Source organism: Rhinoraja longicauda, chromosome 9, assembly GCF_053455715.1.
Source record: "Rhinoraja longicauda isolate Sanriku21f chromosome 9, sRhiLon1.1, whole genome shotgun sequence".
Lineage (NCBI taxonomy): Eukaryota > Metazoa > Chordata > Chondrichthyes > Rajiformes > Arhynchobatidae > Rhinoraja > Rhinoraja longicauda.
The window spans coordinates 59,379,302-59,397,165 of NC_135961.1; the positions used below are offsets into that span (position 1 = coordinate 59,379,302).

Below are 17,864 nucleotides of genomic sequence, written 5' to 3' on the forward strand. Positions count from 1 at the left end.
AATAGAATGTTAAAACATAATAGCTTTAACGTTTATTTTTACTTCGCCTGTCGGATTATAAAAATGTAATTATTTTTTACAGACTGTGGATAACATACTCAGTAAATTATATAAGAATATCGACGGCAGGGTAGGACAATTTTGATCTTTCGGAGGGAAAGCTTGCAAATTGCTCATTCGGATCGGGACCTGATTCGTTCACGGGAAAATGTAATCTTTTAAACTAATTATGTATTGGCTCCGAACTTCTCAGAAAGTGGACGTTATAATGAGAAACAACGCGACTGACGCACAGATTCTCAAGTTCATTTCTGTTTAAAAGAGATAATCGCTAACCGTTAAAAAAAAAAAATACAACTGACAAAATGTCCGTTTTCAACTTCGAAATATTGGTCTGGGCGTGCCGTGTAGAACAGTAATTAAATATAACGCATTTGTACCGCCAATAAAGGGATTTGTCACAGGTAGGAACAATGAAAGAGGTATCCAGAGGGATAAAATTGGTAGCAGCCATCGCTGCTAATGTCTTAACCGATACGGTTTTTAAAAATTTAATTGTTCTATGCTTCACAGATAGTTAATTGCTTGTTCTGCGGTGTAAGATTGTAAACGTTATCAAAGGGTTCCCGGGGTGATAACGCAATGAAAAATGTCCTCAGGTGATATTTGTGCTGCTCAAATTGTCATTAGCATAAGATTCCTGAAGGCTTTTTTTTCTGCACGCCCGAACCCAAGACTTCTCAATAATAAGTAGTCGTTTAAACCAACCAACCCCCAACCACCTCCCCCGAGGAGTTAAAGTTAGAAAAAAAAAGAGAAGCAAAAAAAAAATCACTGCGTATTGTGGATAAATGGAGGTCGCACCAGGCGATGAGTTTATTCAAGAGGAACGCGTTGGTATCTCGCACGGAGATTTTGTGGGCAGTCTATTTCGCTATTACCTAGAGGACACGACGCAGCATCCTATAATCCGATTGAAATAACGCCCCCGGTCGTATTTTTCGAGCCTCATTTGCTAACGTTTCATTTGAAAATAAAACAGCTCTTTCCCTCAGAGGCGAAAGCTTTCGCTTTATTCTTTCACTTTCTCTAATGATTAAACATGTCATATTAGGATTTGCCTCTTTCCCCCACGGGGAGATTTCAAAAACATTTTCCTTTCTTGTTAAGCCCAAAGCAGCGGCGTTTTAACCTTAAAACGATTAATTTGCAATCACCTTTTCTAGCTTGGGGGGGAAAAAAATCAAAGGGCGAAGACATTTAATTAATTTGTTCTTAAAAAAAAAATGTTGTTGGGAGAATGGTGTGAGGTGTTACTTATTTACAAGACGGTTCCTTAGGGAGGAGAACCAATATCTTGGTTGGAAAAGGCGAGTCAGTGCTGTCAAATTATTAGCTTGAAGGACCGCATGCAGTATATGCACAAAATGCTAAATGCTAACATTATGCAAAGTCTTAATACCCTATTTTGTTAAAAAAAAAGTGACTTTGCATTTCTTTGAATTAAGACGCGAAGAAACGTATAGAAAATTAACCTTGTTCTGTCCAGGTAGTATTGGAGAGGTTGGAATAGACGCGAAATGCTGGAGTAACTCAACGGGACAGGCAGCATCTCTGGAGAGAAGGAATGGGATTATCATGATCCAAGTGTCCACTGGCAGGCCTCGCCTTTACAAAAGAACACCTATGTATGACCTTTGGTTTCAGCTTCTGAGAGACATTTCTTAATAGCGGACCTTTTTCTTTACATGTGTACCCACAATTCTTTTTTTTGTTGTTGTTGCCAGGTTTGTACTCAGGACAGGAACCGCAAAGTACAGCCGAAACCGACGAGCAATTGGAGTCGGTGGCCGGTTACACGTCAACTGAGGCAAGGGTTTTTACTCCTAATACACTGGCGAACTCTACTGACACAACGGAGAATTGTCACAACAGCAGCTTGCAGTCACCCTCAATAAAAAAAAGTGTTTCCGGGAGGACTTAAAAGGTGGACAGTGATGTTAGTGAACGGGGCTGGTTGACGCTTCTTGCCTAGTTTATACTACACCGACACCTAGTTTATACGAGGTTTATCAACAGTCCCGGATCTGTCCCCCGCTCCCCTCCCCCCACTTAAATGTAGAGCCTCAACACAATTTATGTACAAATTTTCTCGGATTGCTAACAGCGATCTCAACACGTTTTTAATAAGGGTGATTTCTTCAGATACTGCTAAAGATATCATACAATTCTCTTTCAAAATTCAAATGTAAAATTTAGTCCGAAAGTCTGAGTATGTGGCGGGCTGAATAGTCGAAGTACACTGGGCGTGTGCACATCAACACCTATTAAACCCATCGGAGCCGTGAATTTGTAGGTCAAATGGGTATATTTTTAATTCCAATTCCAATTCTCGCTTGAGCTTCGCCGATGGACGCATCGTAATCCAGGTGAGTTCTATTCACTTTGTGCTTGGCCACTATTCAGAATGGGTCCATCCGTCTATTCACGTGAACAACCATTGGGCACAATATACTCAGTGGAATGAATTTGGGGGCCTGAGTTAGCTGGGGAATTGGGAAAAGAGACGGTGGAGCGATGTACGCGCGCGCGCGTGTGTGTGTGTGTGTGCGTGTGTGTGTGTGTGTGTGTGTGTGTGTGCGATGTATTTTGGGGTGCGTAAAACAGTGCGAACTTGAAGGGCTGAAGTTGTAGATCGTAGCAGGGTGGCGTGGCCGTGTTTTACCTTTGCTCCGACCTGATAGCGTGGTAACTGCTATCTCGCGTAGCCAGGACATCCAGGTTATAAAACAACACACTGCGAGTTAACGATTAAAGTGCGCTGGCGGCCGATGCGTTTTGAATGCAATCGAAATATATCGGTAGATATTCCCGTGTGGACATTTCCTCGTTCTAATTGGAAATTGCAACCGGTAAAATATCCGGATGACAAGGGAACGTTGAGAGGACTTAGTCCCGCTGCGAAATTAAAATTAAAAAAATCCCTTCATTCCAGCTACGGTATTTTCTATTTGAATCCATTTTCATCCTTTTGAAGTTCATCCAACCAACATTTACAGCCGAGGACGGGAAAAGCAGCAGCCCCCGAGTGCCGCGAATTGGATGAAATGCAAATCCATTAGAAAATAAAAGTGCTGACGGAGTGTACTCACCTGTCAAAGAGCCGGAGAGGAGTGACTGATGCGGCCAGTTTTTTTTTTTTTTAAATGCTCGGATGTCGTTGAAGTAGCTCCAAATGGAAAGTCAGGAGTGCGTGCACAGATAAGACTGATGCGCTTTATATACCCGGGGACTCACAAAAAAAAAAAAAAAAAAGATCCACTCTTAATATTGTCCAAGTGCGTTTACACAAGCAGGCGAGTGGCCATACACCATCCACACTCTCAGATTGCCCGCTGTTTGCTCTTCCCGATTATGACGTGAGGCGAAATACAGACCATATGTTCATTGGTAATAAATTGGCCATAAATGCAAACACACTTTACTTTTTGATAGCGCTTTTAGTCTCTTGCCTTCTCCCCTCCCCCTCCCCCCCCCCCCCACCAACCCTCGCAGCCGCCTCTTCAACCACCTGCTCCCTCCCTCACTCCCTCCCTCCCTCCCTCCCTCCCTCCCTCCCTCCCTCCCTCCCTCCCTCCCTCCCTCCCTCCCTCCCTCCCTCCCTCCCTCCCTCCCTCCCTCCCTCCTTCCCTCCTTCCCGTGGGGGGAGAGAAGAAGTCGGCTGCTTCTTCTGGTTGATAATCGAGGTCTCAAAATCAACGCTCCTCGATATCTCTCTCTCGCTCCTCTTCCTTGCTATATTGACAGCGTCCAATTTGAACCCAAACCCCCGCCCAAACAAAAATAAAATGAAAACACGCGCCAAACCAACAGCGTCGTCCCAGGTGTCAACCTCAAAAGTTTTCTTGCATTATCCATCGCCACCAACAGATCCGAGATCCCCCGAATCAAATAAATCGTTCGGTATCCAAGGAGCAAAGAAACCCAACTGGCCATATGTGTTACTTTGGTAAACCCCTCTCGTGTACACAGGATACACTGATAACGGAGACCCAGGAAGATTAACGATCGCTTTGTGATACCGATTGCCTTGTTTTTACTTTAGGTGCACTCAGTGTTAGTTGAGGGCACGAGAGAGAGAGAGAGGGGGGAGTTAGTGTTGTGAGCGGCCAAGGGCATTATGTTTTATATATATATATTTTAATTTTATTATTATACTGGCTCTGTCGCCTGCTCTTTGTCCTGGACGTGAAGCTCGTATATAAACTTGTTACCTCAGGTTTCACGATCTAAGCCAAGTGGAGGAGCCGGATCTCACTGTTTTCTGGTCTGGTCTAACCTTCCTCGCAGCCTTAAGAATCAGCACCAACCTGCGCTCAAGCTAATTTATCAGTCTGCAGGCAACAACGGTGCATTTTTCTGCTTCTGGGAGATGTTGGGAAACGGTCCGCAATTGAGAATCATACAGCACTCAAGAACCCTTTCGCAGGGAAATGCGTGCAACCTTGCTTATTGCCAAATCAATACAACCATAGGAGAAAGAAAGAGAGTGAGAAGGAGAGAGATAAAGAGAGAGGGAGAGAGAGAGAGAGAGAGAGAGAGAGAGTGAGAGAGAGAGAGAGAGGGAGAGAGAGAGAGAGAGAGAGAGAGAGAGAGAGAGAGAGAGCGAGAGAGAGAGAGTGTGTGAGAGAGAGAGAGAGAGAGAGAGAGAGAGAGGGAGAGAGAGAGAGAGAGAGAGAGAGAGAGAGAGGTGGTGTAGGAGAGATGGGGAAAAGAGAGGAGAAGGGGGGAGGAGGGGTGGCGAGTGGGAGACAGAGACAGAGAGAGAGAGACAGAGAGAGAGAGAGAATGGTGACATTTAAGATAGACACAAAATTGCTGAGTAACAGTGGGACAGGCAGCATCTCTGGAGAGAAGGGAGGGGTGACGATTCGGCTCGAGACTCTTCTTCAGACTCTGGTAACACTTGGCCTTCAGTAAATAAAACAGCGCCAAACCCCCACGACGCATGAAAGTTGTGGAGTGACTCTATTACAAGGACGGGGCTGCTGCGCGTTAGCTTCCTTGTCTGAATGGTAATAGGGGTTGGGAAAATGGAAAACACTTCGCTCCAGTCTTGGCGTGGATAATAATCGCGCACATTCAGCGCACTCGAAAGTGGCGAAACAGAGGGACCTTTATCGTGGGTGCCAACTGGAAATAGAGGCCGTCTCTGGGAGGCGGGTGGAGTGAAAATACGCCACTTACAATGGAGATGGCCCCGGGCGACCACAACTCGGGTCACTCCAGACCAAAGTTTCAATTGCCTCTCCCAGTTACTCTGTGTCTGGTTTATCATTGACCACAGCCGTTATCTGTTAGAAGCCAGGTAGGCTGACAGGTGCGAGGTCAAACCCATCTGTCAACAATAGACAATAGACAATAGACAATAGGTGCAGGAGGAGGCCATTCGGCTCTTCGAGCCACCACCGCCATTCAATGTGATCATGGCTGATCATTCACAATCAGTACCCCGTTCCTGCCTTCTCCCCATACCCCCTAGACTTCGCTATCTTTAAGAGCTCTGTCTAGCTCTCTCTTGAAAACATGCAGAGAATTGGCCTCCACTGCCTTCTGAGGCAGAGAATTCCACAGATTTACACTTCTGTCTGTCCCGCTGTGAATATTCGCCCCCCCCACACACACACACGTACACACACACACACACATACACACACATACACACGTACACACACACACACACACATACACACACACACACACACACATACACACACATACACACGTACACACACACACACACACGTACACACACACACATACATACACACACACACACACACACACACATACACACACATACACACGTACACACACACACACGTACACACACACACACACACACACACACACACACACACATACATACAGGCTCACACACAGACACACATAGACACACATAGACACATAAACACGCACAAGCCCACACTCAGATGCACACAGACACATATACGCACACACACATTTTCTCTCTCTCACACACACTCGCTCACACTTCCCCCACACACATCCACACACACTGACACACAGACACACACGCACGCGCACACACTCACACACGTGCGCACACGCACTCACACACATACATACACACACACACACACACACACACACACACACACCTACATACATTCACACACACAGACACTCACACACACACACACACACACACACACACACACACACACACTCCAGCAGCTCTATTTTGTTTTATAGATAACTTTAAAAATCCAATTGTCATTGTAAAATCCCGATTAGAAACTGCACACTCTCCGTTGGACTCATAAAGAAAGGTTTAGTGCTCTGAGCTGCTTTCTCACCCTCAGTCCTCTCTCTTTATCAGCACTTGGGAGTTTATCGTTTTATAGAGAGCATTTCACCCATACCATAATATTTCACTTGTCGTGTATCAGTTTCCATAACTCCCGCTAGACCGATCAGGGCGGGAGCTCAGATATAAACGTCGTAAAACCACTAATGAAGAACCGCTTTTATTTTATAGAGGGGTGCACCCGGTTGGGCACCTTGAAAGAAACCGCCAAGTGTTTCCTCTGCTGATGATATCCGCACCTTCTGCTCGGTGTTGATCAAAGTCCAGCGCATCGCTCTACTCATTGCCTTTGAAAATACTTATTAAATCAAGTCATACCTACAGTGTTCACCTGTTCGTCCGGGTTTACACCCCGCCTTTCAACCGCACCTTCCCCCACAGTCATGATAACCCCCCACTTCCAAATAGTGTCAAGAATGAGGCGATTCTGATTTTTTTTGTTTCCTCATTTAATCCAGGTTTTCGCCACCGAATTGCAGCGCGGATTTTTGTTGGATTGACTTTAAAGAAGACTCGCAAATAAACTTGGATGGACTCAAATTGCTGGAGTAACTCAGCGGGCCAGGCAGCATCTCTGGGGGAAAACAATGGGTGACAATAGACAATAGGTGCAGGAGGAGGCCATTCGGCCCTTCGATCCAGCACCGCCATTCAATGTGATCATGGCTGATCATTCTCAATCAGTACCCCGTTCCTACCTTCTCCCCATACCCCCTAGACTCCGCTATCTTTAAGAGCTCTGTCTAGCTCTCTCTTGAAAACATGCAGAGAATTGGCCTCCATGGCCTTCTGAGGCAGAGAATTCCACAGATTCACAACTCTCTGACTGAAAAGGTTTTTCCTCATCTTAGTTCTAAATGGCCTACCCCTTATTCTTAAACTGTGGCCCCTTGTTCTGGACTCCCCCAACATTGGGAACATGTTTCCTGCCTCTAACGTGTCCAACCCCTTAATAATCTTATACGTTTCGATAAGATCTCCTCTCATCCTTCTAAATTCCAGTGACGTTTCGGGTCGGGACAGTTCTTCAGATTCCCGATTCCCATCCTTTTTCTCCAGAGATGCTGCCTGTCCCGCTGAGTTACTCCAGCACTCTGTGTCTATCTTTGGTAGAAACCATGATCTGCAAATCCTTTCTACACACTTCGCAAACAACATTCCCTGAATTGAAATCAAAACTAAAAAAAAAGAGTGCTGCGTTTATCAAATATCCGTCAATATTTATTTCTGAGATCAGTAACCAAAACGTGGACGAAATGTGTAGGAAGGAACTGCAGATGCTGGTTTACACCGAAAATGGTCACAAAATGCTGGAGTAACTCAGCGGGACAGGCAGCATCTCTGGAGAGAAGGAATGGGTGAAGTTTCGGGTAGAGACCCTCGAGCAAATGGGCGAAACAGCTCCTCATGTTTCGTTTGGGCACCTTACACCTTACACCCGGTATGAATATTGACTTCTCTAATTTCAAATAACCCTTGCTTTCCCTCTCTCTCCATCCCTTCCCCTTCCTGGTACTCTGACCAGTCTGACTGTCCCCCTGATTAATTTTTTATCTGTTTGCTTCGTTGTCACCTTCTCTCAGCTAATAATGATCTATTGTACATTTTCCTTGAGCTCCATCCCTTTTGATGCCTCGTTTTCACACCTTACAATTCCTTATCTCTGTGTCTCCCTCTCCCCCGACTCTCAGTCTGAAGAAGGGTCTCGACCCGAAACGTCGCCCATTCCTTCTATCCAGAGACGATGCCTGTTCCGCAGAGTTACTCCAGCATTTTGTGTCTATTCTCAAAACGTAGTGACCGTTTCGATTATTTCAGCATTTCTCCACGAACCCAGAGCGACCCATTGTTCTAGATTCGGTCTGAGCTTTAAAATAATCACACAATTTCCAGCACTGGAACACTCGTTTTTATGTTAATAAAACATAAATCGGCAGAGCTGAATTACTGACGGGGATTGCTAAATATTGACACAAGTCTGGCAGTCTCTGGAGAATAATCAATGCCATTGAAAAAATAAGCTCGGCGAAAGTATCTTTCTTGGCTGTAAATATTACACAAACTGGAGTAGGAATAAAGGCGTTATATTGTCTGAAGTGTGTGGATCAGTTATCAGTAGAATAGATTTTATTCATTGAAATCAAGCAATTGGATTATATATTCCTTCGTTGACACCGAAACTCAAGGCAAAGATATCCAGTCTCTTTCTATTTTGTTTCTCCCAGGCCTGCATGCATTGCATAAATTCATGCTTCAGATGACGTGGTTATTAACAAGTTACATTTACTTGGCCTTTGCTTTGCCTACACGTCCACAATGTGTTGACGGATAACTGAATGGCTCCATTAAACCCTGACATGTTGGCTGCGTTAGTATGGCTCATGGGACGAGTTAAGTAACAAGCGCCCTTTTACGTGTTCACGATATTTGGCTTTCCATTTTGATAGAATATCTCCTTCAATCGTCAACGCTGCAATGGCCGTCCAATCTCTTGCATTTTACAACCAGCCACTAGGAGGTGCAAGGGAACAAAACAGATTGGGTAACATAGGAACATAGAAAAATAGGTGCAGGAGTAGGCCATTCGGCCTTTTAAGCCAGCACCGCCATTCAATATGATCATGGCTGATCATCTAAAATCAGAACCTCGTTCCTGCTTTTTCCCCATATCCCTTGAATCCTTTAGCCCTGAGAGCTAAATCTAACTCTCTCTTAAAAACATCCCGTGAATTGGCCTCCACTATCTTCTGTGGCAGAGAATTCCACAGATTCACAACACTCTGGGTGAAATTTTCCCCCCTAATCTCAGTCCTAAACGGCCTGACTGTTATTCTTAAACTGTGACCCTTAGTTCTGGACTCCATCAAAATGTGGAACATTTTGTCCTGCAACTAGCCTGTCCAGTCCCTTAAGAATTTTATATGTTTATATAAGAACCCCTCTCATCCTTCTAAATTCCAGTGAATACAAGCCCAGTCGACCCATTCTTTCATCGTATGTCAGTCCCGCCATCCCGGGAATTAACCTGGTGAGCCTACGCTGTACTCCAATAGCAATAATGCCCTTCCTCAAATTAGGAGACCAAAATTGCGCACAATACTCCAGGTGCGGTCTCATCAGGGCCCTGTACAACTGCACTAGGGCCTCCTTGCTACTAAACTCAAATCCTCTCGCAATGAAGGCCCACATGCCATTAGCTTTCTCCACTGCCCGCTGTACCTGCATGCTTATTTGCAGTAACTGATGTACAAGGGCACTCAGGTCTCGTTGCACCTCCCTTTTTCCTAATCTGACACCATTCAGATAATAATCTGCCTTCCTGTTCTTGCAACCAAAGTGGATAACCTCACATTTATCCACATTATACTGCATCTGCCCACTCACCCAACCTATCCAAGTCACCCTGCAGCATCATTGCATCCACATCACAGCCCACACTGCCACCCAGCTTTGTGTCATCTGCAAGCTTGGAGATGTTACATTTAATTCCCTTGTCTAAATTGTTAATAAATATAGTAAATAACTGGGGTTCCAGCACCGAGCCTTGCGGCATCCCACTAGTCACTGCCTGCCATTCTGAAAAGGACCCGTTAATTCCTATTCTTTGCTTCCTGTCTGCCAACCAGTTCTCTATCCATGTCAATACCCTACCTCCAGTACCATGTGTTCTACTGTGTGGGAGCTCATCAAAGGCTTTTTGAAAGTTTGGACTGCTCTCTTTTTGTTTTCAGCACCTCCTGGAAATGGTATCAACAGCAATAGTTTGCATTAATATAACATAATTGTTCTGAAATAACATCCAAAGGCATTTTAGAGGAATGGCAAAACTACTAAAAACTTGAAGTGGACACAAGGAACTGCAGATGCCGGTTTACAAAAAAAGATTCAGAGGGTGGTGAATCTGTGGAATTCTGCCACAGAAGGCTGTGGAGGCCAAGCCAGTAGATATTTTTAAGGCAGAGATAGATCAATTCTTGAACAGTATAGGTGTCAGAGGTTATGGGGAGAAGGCAGGTGAATGGGGTTAGGAGGGAAAGATAGATCAGCCATAATTGAATGGCGGAGTAGACATGATGTGCCGAATGACCGAATTCTAGTCCTATCACTTATGCCCTTACAACCTATGACCTTTTCGAAGGGTTCGGATTGCTATGCTGCTAATGTAGCTGACAACTCAATTTTAGCTAACATGGTCAGTATGACCCTCACAATACAGACAGAAACAGAAACAATACCAAATGATGTGATTGTATGTACTGACAACTCGGTGGTGGCTGTGTAACTCTATGAACCAATTAATGTAGTTTCACAGTCAGTCCCCTTTTCGTGGATTTGTATTTTGCTATTTTTAGATTTAAGTTCTTAATTTCAGACTGAATAAATCACTTGCAATTTTCATAGAAGTATCTCTCATATGTGAACACGATTCCCAGAAGATAAGCAATGTTCCCCTTTCTCATTACACAGTGGTAGAGTTGCTGCCTTACTGCCTAACAGGGCCTGTTTCATAAGTTCATAAGTTCATAAGTGACAGGAGCAGATTTAGGCCTTTCGGCCCATCAAGTCTACCCCGCCATTCAATCGTGGCTGGTCAATCATTCCCTCTTAACCCCATTCTCCAGCCTTCTCCCAATAACCCCTGACACCCGTACTAATCAAGAATCTGTCTGTCTCTGCCTTAAAAATATCCATTGACTTGGCCTCCACAGCCTTCTGTGGCAATGAATACCACAGATTCACCACCCTCGGACTAGAGAAATTCTTCCTCATCTCCTACCTAAAGGAATGCCCCTTAATTATGAGGCCATGACCTCTAGAAACATAGAAAATAGGTGCAGGAGTAGGCCATTCGGCCCTTCGAGCCTGCACCGCCATTCAATATGATCATGGCTGATCATCCAGCTCAGTAGCCCGTACCTGCCTTCTCTCCATACCCCCTGATCCCTTTAGCAAAAAGGGCCACATCTAACTCCCTCTTAAATATAGCCAATGAACTGGCCTTAACTACCTTCTGTGGCAGAGAATTCCACAGACTCACCACTCTCTGTGTGAAGAAATGTTTTCTCATCCTAGTCCTAGACTCTCCCACTAGTGGAAACATCCTCTCCACATCCACTCTGTCCAGACAAGACCTTGCCCCACACATCTCTGTTAAACTTTGCACCCTCACCTTAAAGAGTCTTTGACATTTCCACACTGGGAAAGAGCATCCAATCTTTTGATGCCCCTTTTATCTATATTCTAAAAGACCCGCGCTGTATCTCCAAAACTAAAACTAAAACTTACAGGTGAAAAGAAAAGTGTTGCATTTCTCCATCACTGTTCAGGGTCATGTGGCTGTTTTATAACCAATGAATAACTTTATGAAGGGGCGTCTCGTTTGTGATGCCACAGGGTACAATGTGAAGATGATCAGACAATGCCATTAATTGAAGGATAAATACTGGGGATCACGCAGTTGCTCTTTTCCGAAATAGTGGAGTGAGATCTTTTTTTTTGTTGGTTCATCTGAAGAAGCCGACAGAACTTCAGATTAACAATGTATCCGAAAGACGACAGCTCCGAGAGTGTAGCATTTGCTCAGTCTTGTACTCAGTCTTGTCCCTCCCAAATGTGACTTAATCCCTCAAACCTCTGACTCAAAGGTCAGAGTGCAACCTGTTGAGCCAGTTGAGTCAGCATAGCGAAGATTGCAAGCAAGGAGCAAGGAACGACAATAGACAAAAGACAATAGGTGCAGGAGGAGGCCATTCGGCCCTTCGAGCCAGCACCGCCATTCAATGTGATCATGGCTGATCATTCTCAATCAGTACCCCATTCCTGCCTTCTCCCCGTACCCCCCGACTCCGCTATCCTTAAGAGCTTTACCTGAGCAAGAAAACGCGAGGAAAAATGAATGCAAGCAAAAATGAAATGGCAAACGCCAGCTTATAGAATCACAAGAAAAAGTTGCCAGTAAATTGGACAGACTTTGAACTGGAATAGGGATTTCAGGAATCAAGATTCCTGGCCACTCCCTCTTCTCCCCTCTCCCATCACGCAAAAAGCATGGAAGTGTAAAAACGCATACCACCAGATTCAGGGACAGTTACTTCTTCAGTTTCAGTGGCAACTGAATCATCCTATCACAATCAGAGAGCAGTGCTGAACTACTATCTACCTCTTTGGTGACCCTCGGACTACCCTTGATCGGACTTTGCTGGCTTTACCTTGCACTGAACGTTTAAATTCCACTTGGAACATTTTGGAGGACCAAGGACCAAGAACCAAGAACCAAGAACTAACGTTCTTGGTTCTTGGTTCTTGGTTCTTGGTCCTCCAAAATTCCCTTGTCATGTCTCTATACACTAAATGGATCGATTGTGATCATGTATTATCTTTATGCTGACTGGTTAGCATGGAACAAAAAAGCTTTTCACTGTACCTTGGTACACATGACAATAAACTACACTAAACTAAACTAAACTGAACCGAACTGAACTGATGAGTCACAGCATTCAACGTCTTAGAATATAACACACTACAGCATAATGCCACCAGACTGACTAAAGAAACCTGTGGACAAATAACTTGCCTCTTATATATAACTACTTTGAAACAGAAACAATTGCACATTATGGAATATATTTATTCCAGAGGGTAAAAGCTGTTGCAGGTTATTAATATTGAGGTCACTGCAGCTCTCAGGAATACTGCAAAGGATTTGGCGTGATTTATTGCGTAGAACTGTCACTAATTCATAGAGCAAGGAAGGTTATGATTTAATCCGTGGGTTACATAGATACACAGACAATGGGTGCAGGAGGAGGCCATTCAGCTCTTCGAGCCTGCACCGCCATTCAATGTGATCATGGCTGATCACCCCCATTCAGTACCCCATTCCTGCCATTGACTTAGACTAAGTGATTTCAGCTTAGTTTAATGTAAAGCCACTGTTCCCTCATCGTTTGTAGCAGGTAAAATTCCAGCTTTGGAATTTGAGCACCAACCATCAGAAAAAGTGTAAATGCTGGGAAAGATGATGTTTAAGTTTGGATTTTGGATCTCCCATGGTAATATTCACTGACTTTTTGGCTGATGTTGCAAAATTTGGAAGTTTACCTCTGGAACAGAAATGTCATTTTTCGGGCTGGTGGCAGGAGTGGAATGGGTATGTGGCCAGGGTGGTGTGGAGCTCTGATGATGCTGGCTGCCTTTTTGAGGCAGTGACTCTTCGAGATCCCTGTAGATTCTTTAGACTTTCAAAGGTTCAAAAGGTTGAACTATTTGAAGTTGGAGGGGGAAAGAGAGGGACAGAGGAACTATTTGAAGTTGGAGAAGTCAAATTTCATACCGCTGGGGTGTAAACTGGCCAAGCAAAATATGAGATGCTGTTCCTCCAATTTGTGCTGGGCCTCACTGTGACAATGGAGAAGGCTTTGTCCCGCCCCCTCCCCTGACATCAGTCAGAAGAAGGGTCTCGACCCGAAACGTCACCCATTCCATCTCTCCTGGGATGCTTCCTGACCCACTGAGTTACTCCAGCATTTGGTGTCTGCCTTCAATTTGAACCAGCATCTGCAGTTATTTTCCTATTAAATGTTGTTGTAATTTCTGCCTCAACTACCTCTTCTGGCAGCTCATATACCCACCACTCTCCATGTGAAAAAGTTACTCCTCAGATTTCTATTAAATCTTTTCCCTCTCACCTTTATGGGATAAATTCTTACATTTCTCACAGTGGCAATATTTTCCTCTGGCTAATTGGCCACTTTCTGTTCTTAAATATTCTTTTATTCTGTTTACAAGTTAATCAAAAGCTTTCATGTTTTGATTTCGAGTCAATGACATTGTTAAAACGAAAAAACAGACATCATTGACTCCTGTGTCCACTATAAAATGGTATGATTATCAGCAAACCGTTCTATTGTGATAAACAATACATGTTCTTTCCCACCCATACAATCATTTTTGATTTCATAATCATTAGCACAGTTTTTTAATTTGCATCATGTTAACAATATCTTCATTATAAAGTCATCCAAAAACATTCTATTCCGTATTTATTTGAAATTACCGACATTTTTCACTAATGTTTAATTACGTATCATAGTGGAATTAATATACCATATGTCTGAAGAAGGGTTTCAACCCGAAAACGTCTTTCTCTCTGGAGATGCTGCCTGTCCCGTTGAGTTACTCCAGCTTTTTGTGTCTTTCTTCAGTGTAAACCAGCAATTGCAGTTCCTTCATACACATGCAATTATCTTATGTTTGGCATTATTTATTTAACTAGATTGCTTATCTAGTTTAGTTTAGTTTAGTTTAGAGATATAACATGGAAACAGGCCCTTCGGCCCACCGGGTCCGTGCCAACCAGCGATCCCCGCATATTAACACTATGTTACACATGCTAGGGACAGTTTTTACATTTACCAAGCCAATTTACCTACATACCTGTACGTCTTTGGAGTGTGGGAGGACACCGAAGATCTCGGTGAAAACCCACGCAGGTTCAAACTCCATACAGCTAACACCCGCAGTCGGGATCGAACCCGGATCGCCGGCCCTGCAAGCGCTGTAAGGCAACAACTCTACCACTGTGCCGCCGTGCTGCCCAGTTTTTTCAATGAATTACTTATTTTTATATCCTATGCTTAGAAATTGGGTCTGTTAGTACCCATCTTTCATATGTGAGTTACACATATATCTGATTTCTCCAGTTTGGATCACGGGATGGTTATTTCTGTGTGAAACTGTGCCCATCAGGAAAAGGTGGCTGAGGCATTCTGTTGATAATTACATTCGGGAACCTGCACAGCTCAAGGGATCAATCATGGGATCAACCATATCTGAGGAAGGATGTGCTGGCTCTGGAGAGGGTGCAGAGGAGGTTTACAAGAATGATGCCAGGAATGAGTGGGTTAACCTATGATGAGCTTTTGATGGCCCCGGGCCTGTATTCACTGGAGTTTAGAAGAATGAAGGGGGGACCTCATTGAAATGTACAGAATAGTGAAAAGCTTGGAGAGAGTGGATGTGGAGAGGATGTTTCCCCTCGTGGGAGAGTCTAGGACTAGAGGTCATAGCGTCAGAATTAAAGGACATTCTTTTAGGAAGGAGATGAGGAGGAATTTCTTTAGTCAGAGGGTGGTGAATCTGTGGAATTCTTTGCCACAGAAGGCTGTGGAGGCAATGTCAGTGGATATATTTAAGGCAGAGATAGATAGATTCTTGATTAGTACGGGTGTCAGAGGTTATGGGGAGAAGGCAGGAGAATGGGGTTAGGAGGGAAAGATAGATCAGCCATGATCGAATGGCGGTGTAGACTTGATGGGCCGAATGTGCCCTGCATCTTTCCCTCTTCCCCATAAATTGACACTTTTGGCTGCAACGTATGAGTTTGGTGAACACTCACAACAGAGTTAGGAATACTGTATACTTGCATTTGTGTCCAGTTTTAAGGGGAGGTTTTGAAGGCATTATGAGATCTAGTTGGGTCGCTTGAGAAGTTCAAAGGGTTCAAAAGGGTTGAAAGGTTCAAAGGTCTTTTATTATCACGTGTACCAATTAAGGTACAGTGATATTTGATTTACCATACAGCCATACTAAAGAAAGCAACGAGACACACAACTACATAAAAGTTAACATAAACATCCACCACAGTGGATTCCCCACATTCCTCACTGTGATGGAAGGCAATAAAGTCTAACCTTCTTCCCTCTTTGTTCTCCTGCTGTCAGGGCAGTTGAACCATCTGCATTCGGGGCAATTGAAGTTCCTGCAGCCGGCGATCGAAACTCCCGTGTCGGGGCGATCGAAGCCCCCGTGTCGGGGGTGATTGAAGCCCCCGCATCGGGGCGGTCGAAGCTCCTGCGATTGGGGTGGTCGAAGCTCCTGTGGCCTGGAGCTCCCGAATTCAGTCTCTAACCAGAGACCACAAGCTCCACGATGTTAAAGTCCATGGAGCTCCGAGGTCAGTCTCCAGCAGAGGCCGCCAGCTCCACGATGTTAGGCCGCAGCGAGGACAGAGATATGATATGGAAAAAAATCTCATCTCCGTCGAGGTAAGAGATTAAAAGTTTCCCCCAACCCCCCCACCCCCCACATAAAACAAGCTAAAGAACACTAAAACATAAATTTAACACATACTAAAGAACAACAAAGAAGGAAAAGGTCGAGACCGACTGTTGGCGAGCAGCCATTGCAGGCGCCACCCGGTATTGTGGGTTTTCAAAGTTCACAGGGTGTTTTAACAAATAAAACACTGCTTGGAGTCATAGAGTTGTAGAGCGTAGAAACAGGCCCTTCTGCCAAATTTGCCCACATCGATCAAATTTTTACCAAAACCAATTAGGCCGAATGGCTTAATTCTACTCCTATCACTTATGATCTTATGATCTTATGCATATTATTTAACCTATTTAACCTACAAACCTGTACATCTTTGGAGTGTGGGAGGAAACTGAAGCACCCGGGGAAAACCCAGGTGGTCACGGGGAGAACGTACAAACTACGTGCATACGGCACTTGTAGTCAGCATCTAACCTGGGTCTCTGGCACAATAAGGAGGCAACTCTACTGCTGCGCCACCGTGCCACCCCTTGATGCCCCAACCGGTAATGAGTGAATGCACAACTGTTGCTACCAAGAGTAACTTTGTTAAGGGTGACACGATGGCGCAGCAGTAGAGTTGCTGCCTTAACATGAGGGGGAATTTCTTTACTCAGAGGGTTGTGGCTGTATGGAATGGACTTCCGGTGGAAGTGGTGGAGGCTGGCTCGATTTTATTATTTAAGAGTAAATTGGATAGGTATATGGATAGGAGGGGATTGGAGGGTTATGGTCTGAGTGCAGGTAGATGAGACTAGGTCAGGGAGAATGGTCGGCGTGGACTGGTAGGGCCGGACAGGCCTGTTTCCATGCTGTAGTTGTTATATGTTATATGTTATATGTTATTGTGCCAGAGACCCAGGTTAGATGCTGACCCAGACCCAGACCCAGAGACCCAGAGACCTGCAGCGTCGGAGTTCCAGGTTCGATCCCGACTAATGGTGCTGTCTGTACAGAGTTTGTATGTCCTCCCCGTGACCTGCGTGGGTTTTCTCCGTGATATGCGGTTTCCTCCCACACTCCGAAGACGTACGGGCTTGTAGGTTAATTGGCATGGTAAATGTAAAAATTGTCCCTTCTGTGTGTCGGATAGTGTTAATAAGTGGGGATCGCTGGTCAGTGCGAACCCGGTGTGTCGAATGGCCTGTTTCCATGCTACATCTCTAAACTAAACTAACCTAAAAGAAATGAATGGCCTGCAATTGACTTGCATCATTTGAAGTTTGCTCTCTTGGCATGGAAATCCGAAGTGGAGTTTGTGGGTGGATCATTTGGGTGAGGTCTGGTCTCGGCATTCATTCAGTTAGGTCAGTCCTCTACAATTCCTTCCGACCACATTTAAGATGAACTGCATGCCTTGGCTGGTACCTCCCACACAAAG

General features: G+C 44.6%; 1 protein-coding gene across 1 annotated transcript in view; it reads right to left on the reverse strand.

Moving 5' to 3' along the window:
* The window catches only part of nkx2.2b (NK2 homeobox 2b), a 10,772-nt gene extending 7,286 nt beyond the window's left edge, over positions 1-3,486 (reverse strand). Inside the window, exon 1 of the mRNA XM_078405603.1 lies at positions 3,153-3,486. The gene's annotated coding sequence lies outside the window, so the exon portion shown is untranslated. The remainder of the gene's footprint in view (positions 1-3,152) is intronic.
* Between the last annotated feature and the right edge of the window lie 14,378 nt (positions 3,487-17,864).